The 9,278-nt window shown below is 37.0% G+C and overlaps 1 pseudogene; it reads right to left on the bottom strand.

Moving 5' to 3' along the window:
• Positions 1-7,401: 7,401 nt before the first annotated feature.
• Positions 7,402-7,870, bottom strand: LOC712154 (small ribosomal subunit protein eS25 pseudogene; annotated as a pseudogene).
• Positions 7,871-9,278: the final 1,408 nt, after the last annotated feature.

Here is a 9,278-nt window from a genome sequence, read left to right as displayed (position 1 = left end):
ACCATAAAAAGTTATTTATCCTAAAATGGTGCTAAAAATATTTGAAAGCACTTTCTATATCACATGAATAAAATGTACACATGAGGGCAATGTGTTTTAATATTGTAAAGTAAGTGGAAAGTGGGCATCAAAATGAATCTATTTTTAAAGGTCTGTGTTTCACACTGAGTGATAGGATGGCTTTTATTGCTCATTGGCAAGGGCAGTGCTTGGTAAAGCAGTACAATATCCCTCTCCCACCAAGCTGCAGTAATCTAGTAAATTTCAGATATTTTGGCTTAAGTAGGAAGAAGGAAGAAGTTCCTCATATGTGTTCTAATAGGCATTAAATTTGTCCATCACCATGAGAACAAAGTCTGTTTTTTTTTTTTTCCCAAGTGACTTTTGCCTTCTTAGCTTAAACCATCAGGTTAAAATAAAAACATTTTAAAATGAGGGAAAAAGCCCACCTTTCCTTTCAAATAAATGTACAATCATTGATTTTTCTTGCAATGTTCCACAAGAAAGTGGCACCACTGAGTGATACGCGTACCCCAGGGCTAACAGCTGGAGGGCAAAAACCACCTTTTATCCATGATTGACAAATAATACATAATGAGAAGAGAGAGGCAATTCAAGTTTTACATTTCACTCTCTTCGGCTTTTTAGGGCAGCTGGGCACTGCTGTTCTCACTTGGTAACCTTTGAGGTGCTGCCAGCAAAGGGGACCCAAGTGACAATTCTTTCTCTCCTCCTACAATCCCCCAAAGCTCTAATAAATATGTGCAGCTTGCTCTTTCAAAGAGCGTCCAGCTGCTAACAATTCCATTGTTTCTCTTTGGAATGAAAATCCTGGGGGTCTGGAAATGTATTGCATGGTTATAATGACTATAGTAGAGTAAGGCTGAAATCTGAAATCTCCCAAAGCAGCATCATCCCCCAATAAAGTGAGGAGTCTGTTGGTAGCTGATGAATAAGGAGTTGGAGAAAGAGAGAGCCTAGTAAAAAGAAAAATTAAATTAGGGTTCTGTTACAAGTGAGCTTTATGAAGTAGTATTGAATTGAAGGTATTCAAAATAAAGCATACATTTCACAAAATTAAGACATGTTTAATGTAAATAATTTAGAAAACATATAAGAAAAAAAATCAATGACCTAAAAAACTAGAGATAGCTGATATACTTTTGGTTTCTTTTAGAATTATTTCCACATTTATGTATCTCTATATCTATATTTTTGACCATGTCAATACCCATATCCATATACTCATCTCTCCACAACTGTATCTATATACAATGCATATCCTTATACACTTAAATCTGTCTGTTAATCTAAGTAGCTGTCTGATGTGGTTTTTCCACCTAATCCCCCACTTCAACCAAATCTTTTCTCCCCGTGTGTTCAATCATGGCAAGAAATGATAATTCTGTCTTTCCAATTATATGGGCCACAAATCTTGGATTCATTCTCTACTTCTCTCTCTCTCACACTCCACTTCCAATACTTCTAATACTTACTGACTCTAAAGTAATTATGCAGAATCTATCAATTATCATCTCCTTCCTACCAACCTGGTAGGAAGGTGTCATTACCCATCACCATCTCTTGCATGGATGATGGTGATGGCCTCTTAACTGTACTCTGTGCTTGTATCTTGGGCTCCCTAATATCTGACACAATGGCTAGACTTAGTCTCAAAAAATAAAGTTAGACCATTCATTCTTCTGTATGAAGGCCGGTAATGGCTTCCCATCTCATTCAGAGTAAAATCCAGGGTTTAAACGATGGCTTAAGTTGTTAAGTCTCTCAATGAGGATGTTGTTTACATTTTGGACAAGAGTTTTAATGTGAAAATGTCCCTCAGGTTGTAAGACTTTTAATATCCCTGCTTGCCCCAAGTGCCTGTAGAACCCCATATTCATGTAACAATGAAAAAAATGCTCCCAATATACTTCCAAATGCACTGGAGATGGCAATACCATCCCCAGTGGAAAACCATTTTGGCTCTTCTAACCACATCCTGTCATAACTCATCTCTACCTGCTTCCCTTTGGCTTACTCTGACACAGGCTTGCTGCTTGTTGGGTAGGGTAAGAATTTTGCTATCAGGGTACTTTGCCCTTACTGTTGCCTGGGATCTTCTTCCCTCAAGTCACCTTAGTTGTTCGAGGTGTTTACATGTCAACTTCTCATCAAGGAAGCCATCTCATACATGTTGCTGTGCTTTGTTTTTGCTCTTTAGCACTTATCGCTATAAAACATACTATATATTTTCCTATTCATCTTGGTTGTAATGACCTAGTGTTCTTCCTTATTAGAATGTAGGCTCAGTGAGGGCAGAAGCTTGGTCTATTTTGTTCACATCTGGAACCATGATATCTAAAGCAGTCCTGGCACAAAGTAGGCACTCAGAAAATAAGAATCACTGGATATTTCAAAAAGAGAATTTTAAATATATTATATCTCAATAGAATTGACTACATTAATGGTTTATTTCAGGAAATTTTCTGAAAATCCAGTGAAAACTATATATCCACCTCCAAGGAAAGCACATATTAATATGTACATACATACATGTGCACATGTATACACACACAGAGATTTTTCATATAACCCATCTACATCCAATAAAATCCATCCAAGTACATGTTAGTTTATTTTGATTTCAGCAAAGAATCCAAAAATCTTTTCACAGTATTCTGGAAGACAAAGTAAGAAATCCAACAATAGAGTTGGGTGGATCAGTGACAGGTAGATGACTATTATCAAAAAAATACAATGAGATTTAACAGGGATAGATATAAAGTTCAAAAATCTAATTGGAAGCACATGTTGGAGAAGATGAACTTTAATGGAACTTGGGGGTTCCAGTTGACTGCAATCACAATATGAGTCAACAGAGATTTGTAGCTGCCAAAACAACTAATTAAATGTTGAGGTTTCATAGATAAAGTTATAGCAACTAAGAGATACGGTGCAGTTCTATTCTCTTTTGAACCAGACAATACCTATAATGCTATGTCTACTTTCCAGTGCCAACATTTTTGATCCACTGCAACAAACCAGAGAAGACTTAACCAGAATGACAAGGGTATTATAAACTAGAAACTAGAGGTGTTTCACCTGAAAATTGGGAGATTTTGAGGTAACTTGAACATAATCTTCAATAGAAAGCTAATTCACTCACAATATACATATTTTTGAATACTCAATAAAACATATATATCCTTCTGAATGGAAAAAGTACAAGGTGACAGGGAAAAATACAGTTCCTCTCTTCCCATGTCCTCCAGCCTCCCAGCTACCTTTCCCAGGGGCAATCACAATGACCATTTTTTTTTTTCTCCTAGAGGTTACTCACATGTTTATAAACTTGTATGTATAAACTATTTCAGTTTTGGAGCTCTTTCCATTTCAGTTTATGAGGAGAACTTCAACTCTGACATGGTGTAAGTCTGCATTCCATTTCAAGCTGACATGGCAATGTCAGACTGCAAAATGCATGGAAGGTGAAGGAGCAGTCCTGGGAAGCCACCTGGGGCCTGTGGGATTTCCAGGTCATCAGAATATCTCTTGCAGACCCTGGGGTAGTCTGACCCAGGATTTGAAAAGTATTAACCTTTTAGCTATTAAGAACACATCTACACTTTTGAATTTAATCTAAACATCTGAAAGATGTTGGGTGGTCCCCAGTGATTCAAGTGCTTTGAGTTTAAAAATGCAGTTGAGGATGAGAAAGAGAGGAGATGAGAGAGTTTGAACAGTTATTTTATACTGAGAAATTGTTTTACAAAACTCCTCAATGCTTTTATTAACCTCTATAATCCAACCCCACTAGATTGTTCCAATATTTTCTCCCATGACTACCTTATCCATACTTTAGATTCAGTCTGGGCAATTTCTTTAAGGACCTCAATACAGACCATGCACTTCAGTGACTATGCTTTCACTTATATTGGTCCTTCTTCCTAAAATGCCCTTCAATCTCCTTCTTGATTAAGGACTGCTAAGTCTGCAAGTGCTTACTAAATTTGTCTTACTCCCGAAGGCAAAATGCCTTAGTAGCTAAGCAACTAGATTCCAGTATTTGACTATATGTTCTCAATTCCTAATCCTGTTTCTTTTTCTTTCTTTCTTTTTTTTTTTTTGAGATGGAGTCTTGCTCTGTCGCCCAGGCTGGAATGCATTGGGGAGATCTCAGCTCACTGCAACCTCTGCCTCCCAGGTTCAAGCGACTCTCCATGCCTCAGCCTCCCAAGTAGCTGGGGGTACAGGTGCGCACCACCACGTCCAGCTAAGTTTTGTATTTGTAATAGAGACGGGATTTTGCCATGTTGGTCAGGCTGGTCTCGAACCCCTGATCTTAGGTGATCTGCCTCCACAGCCTCTCAAAGGTGTGAGCCAGGGTGCTCGGCCTAATCCTGCTTTTTATTAACTTTTTGACGTTGAGCAAGTTTATCGCTTGAAGCCTTAATTTCCTTGTTTATAAAATATTGATGATAATGGTTAGAATTTACAGCATTGTTATGAGATTAATTGATATGGAATATACCTGGTCCATGACGAGCGTTTAATAGATGTTGGTGTGGTGATGACGACATCTGTAATTTGTCTAAACCACACAATTTTCCTCATTTGGACTTTTCTACATCAATATTCCCTGATTCATAATTTAATAGTTGATGAAATACAATGTTTTATTCTTTACTAATTGTTTCCTAAGTTGTGGATTGACTCTGTCTAATAGATTTTAAACTCTTTGAGGGCAGGAGGTATGTATTATAATTATTTCTGGGCATATAGTATCTGTTCTATGAATACTGAGATAATTGATTAATATAAAGAATTAATCACTTTTCAGCCTTAAAATTTTAGAAAAATGCCCAATTGCTTCTTTGGGGCACATATTTGCAAGCAGTTTGGAACAATTACGGGGGCAGTGAATCAAAAAGAAATTCTAAAATTAAAAAAAAAAAATCTACTTTGATACAGTCACTAATTTCCAAAACATCATTTCCAGAAAGTCAATATTTTCCTTTTGGTTTTATTAGAGCTCTGAAAATCCCTCATTTTGCATTTTGTAAAATTACAGTAAACATTACCAGTAGTGTGTAAATCTTCTTGTAAGTAAAATCTCATTTCCAGAGAAGTTTTGTTACTAGGTTTTGGACAGATCACTTTTTTATTTGTCTGTGGATTATAGTAGTAACTGGCATTATAGGAATCTTAATACTGGATCACACCTGCATGCCTAATCCCAAAGCAGTGTGTTTTTCATAAGAAACCTCATTTTTCTTTTCTCATATTAGTTTGTATGAAATCTTCTGGTTTACGTTTTTAAGGGGTGATATGTACCATTATATGTACATAAAACATATTTTCAGAGACCTGTTTTCCTATACTTGTACTTATCCCAGCCATTAAACTTAAAATTTAATCTCGTCCATGACTTGCGATGTGGTCTGTTGCCAGCAGTATAAAAATTTCTTACCTCAAGCCAATTTATTTAATATTTAAAACATTTGCACTTTTCTTCCAAGGGCATGTCAAAATGGGTATTTCTGTTTCAGAAACTTGATTAACTTAGTTAATACCCCTCAGAAAAACGAATGGGTAGATATGGAAAGAGATAGAGAATGCTGATGGTTGCCTATAAAGTAGTATGTGTTCTGTTCTTTTCATTTACAAGGAACCCCAATTTTGTTTCTTTCCTCACCCTTTTCTCATATAGCCAAGGACCTCAGGGGAAACCAACCTTTGTGATTCCACTGCCCCACTGAATCAAGTATTGGTACACAAGTGGACATGCAACCCAATTTTAACCAAAAGTATTTAAAGAAGAGGGGAGTTACTGGACAAATCAGAAAGAAGATTTTTCTCTGTTATGAAAGAGTACTGAAAGGTAGTTTATTTTCTTCTCTTGACTGTGGTAAGTTTTGGTTGTAGAACTTGTATATTCTGAAGCTATCCTGTTCCATCCCACGGACCATATTATATGTGGAATATAGCAGAGCTGAGAGAACGGTAGGGGAGCCCAGCCAGAACCATTGGATTAATACCTCCCTGAAGCCCATCTTATCTCTGAATTTTCAGCAATGCAAGCCAACAATGTCCTTAATATTTAAGCCACTTTGAGTTTTCTATTACATGTGACTGAGAACATGCTAAAAGATACAGAAATATTCTGAATTTATGCACACAAGTGTATTAATGAAGTCATCGCCATCTAAAATATGTATTAAAAGTTTGGGGTATCTTTGAATGAATCACTTAGAATTAGGATCAAGTTTCTCACATTTACATTTGTTGCTACTGTATTTTAACCCTAAATAGGGGAGATGATAAAATCGAAAGGAGCCAAGGAAAAAACAAAGTATTTATTGTTAACTATGATTAATCAAATATGATCATAATTTAGTTTTGGCATACATTCAAGGGAATGGATCTAACCACAAATAAAAGGAATCCTCTAACCTCTTTGAATCAATGTAAGACTATATAATTTTAAAAAATCTTATAAATTCATGTTGATTAAAGTTTGAAAGCTAAAATGCCCTAGAACATTGATTTCCATCCCTTTTGAATAATGTTAAATATTTTCACAAAGCAATGCCTTCCTACCCCATCTATAATTATAATGCTATTTAAACTATTTGTTGAGCAAGAAAATTCATAATGGAATTCAGTACAGCTTTTTAGTAAAGCTTTAAATTTATTTATTATTAGAGCAAAAACCTAGAGATTAAAAAATGGAGTCACATGGCTAAGCAAGATGTATTATTTATTCATAAGAAATGCTATGTTACATTTGGATTCAAGGGACTTTGCAGTAATTCCAAGAGGTAGAATGTAAATCCCTGGGGGAAAAAGTCTCCATGTGTGTTCAGTTTTTTGTGTGTGATGAAACCTGTATGTGTTTTCATTTTCTTTCCTCTAAGAAACTTTTATACACATATTAACAGTTGCAGAGTGTTAGTGGGAGAAGAGAAATCAACATAAAGTAAAATACTAGTAGCAATGATTAATGTAACACTTATTGTGGCCAAGAATTTTACATTTGTTATCTCATTTAAATTTCATGAAAGTCTCCATTTACAGAGAAGAAAACTAAGACTGAAACCACCTTGCTCAAGCTCATTGAGCTAGCAAGTGGAGGAATTAGGGATGCAAAACAAGGTCTGCATGCCTCTGGGGTCCATGCCCTTAACTATGATGTCATATCACCTTAGAATACTAAATCAGGCTGGGAGTACTCAGAAGAATTCAGAGCTTCTGAATTTCAGATTGGTCCACACTTGACTCACCTGTCTTTTCAAAGTGAATGTAGCTTCAGAATTAGGGAACTTGAGAGCGTGAACCCCCTGCAAATCAGCAGCAGAGCACAGACGCCTAGATTTTTTTTTTTTAATTTAATAAAGTTTTATTTTTCCAAATGTTCAGTCGGTTGGACCTATTCATGCATCTTCACCAGCAGCTGGAGCATCTCCGCCCTTGGTATTTCTGGTGTAAATTACTTGAGCTCTGTGCTTTGAAACCAGTTTGATACGTCCTTTACTAAGGAGCTCCTGAAGGGCTGCCCTGGCCAGGGGGCCTCGAATCTTCAGTCTCTCAGAGACCACAGCTGGGATTATAAGTTTATAGTTGGGAACTTCCTTACAGAGTTTGTCATAGGTGGCTTTGTCAAACAAGACTAAGTTATTGAACTTGTCCTGAACTTTGCCTTTGGACCACTTCTTCTTTTTGGCCTTGCCTCTGGATTTGTTCACCGGGTCTTTGTCTTTCTTGGCCGACTTTCCAGCGTCTTTCTTCTTCTTGTAGTCCTTGGGCGGCATTGCCAAGCTCTGAGAGCAGCAGAGTACACCGCAGCCTTGCTAAGATGTCGGACAAAAAAAAGGGGATGCCTAGATTTTTAATCTAACTCTGCCATTTACTGACAATGTAAATGAGATGGTTTGGCTGTGTCCCCACCCAAATAATTCCCATATGTTGTGGGAGGAACCCGGTTGGAGGTAGTTGAATCATTGGGGAAGGTCTTTCCCATGTTGTTCTCGTGATAGTGAGTAAGTCTCACGAGATCTGATGGTTACTGTAAGGGGGAGTTTCCCCGCACAAGCTCTCTTCTCGTCTGCCACCATATGAGAGGTGCCTTTCACCTTCTGCCATGATTGTGAGGCCTCCCCAGCCACGTGGAACTGTAAGTCCAATAAACTCCTTTCTTTTGTAAATTGCCCAGTCTTGAGTATGTCTTTATGAGCAGTGTGAAAACGGACTAATACAGTAACCTTGCATATCTTATTGACCTTCTCCGAGCCCCTATTTCTATTTCATTAGCATTGGAAGAATAAAATCTTCACTGTCTATGTAATTGTTTTTGAGGAGTAAGCCAAACTGCATATATTATAAAGTACAAAACGATAGTATACATTATGACTATTTTGTGATTTTCTCAAGTATTCTGCTTTTCCATGGAAATAATGAATTGTAATAATGACGGACATCTATTATTGTTGCTGTTATTATTGCTAATCCTACATAAAGCAACAGGATTAACTATCTATTAATTAGGGAGGGAATAAGAAAAAGGAAAAATGTTCCAGGATTCATGGTCATTTTGGGAAACTTGATAATTTAGTACTGGAATAAGACTTTAGGACTGATCTTGGCAGGATAGCCAAAGGGCTGTGCCACCATGAAACTTAGAAAGCTCCATTTTCGCCAGGCACAGTAGTTCATGCCTGTAATCCCAGCATTTTGGGAGGCCAAAGCGGGCAGATCACCAGGTCAGGAGATTAAGACTATCCTGGCCAACATGGTGAAACCCCATCTCTACTAAAAATACAAAAATTAGCTGGGCATGGTGGCACTTGTCTGTAATCCCAACTACTCGGGAGGCTGAAGCAGGGAGAATCACTTGAACCACGGAATCGGAAGTTACAGTGAGCCGAGTTTGTGCCATTGCCCTCCAGCCTGGCCACAGAGCAAGACTCCATATCAAAAAAAAAAAAAAAAAAAAAAAAAAGAAAAGAAGGAAAAGAAAGAACGCTCCATTTTAAGAAAGGGAAACATTCCACTTCAATTTTCTCATTTGTAAGATTTAAGAGTATATTTTAAACAATGTCTTTCATTCTCCCCTCAAAAAAAGGAAATAAATCTTACTAATGCAGAATATGCATTAGACAATTTGATTCTTTTTCTGTACTTGAATGAATAAAGAACCTATTTTTATAACCATAGAATTGCTTGGAATGGAATGGTTATGGAGAAGGTTACATGTAAAACAATTGAAAAAGTAGAAAATA

This window comes from Macaca mulatta, chromosome 6, assembly GCF_049350105.2.
Source record: "Macaca mulatta isolate MMU2019108-1 chromosome 6, T2T-MMU8v2.0, whole genome shotgun sequence".
Classification (NCBI taxonomy): domain Eukaryota; kingdom Metazoa; phylum Chordata; class Mammalia; order Primates; family Cercopithecidae; genus Macaca; species Macaca mulatta.
The sequence above is the reverse complement of the archived record's forward strand: the minus strand, read 5'-3'. Positions and strand labels throughout refer to the sequence as shown.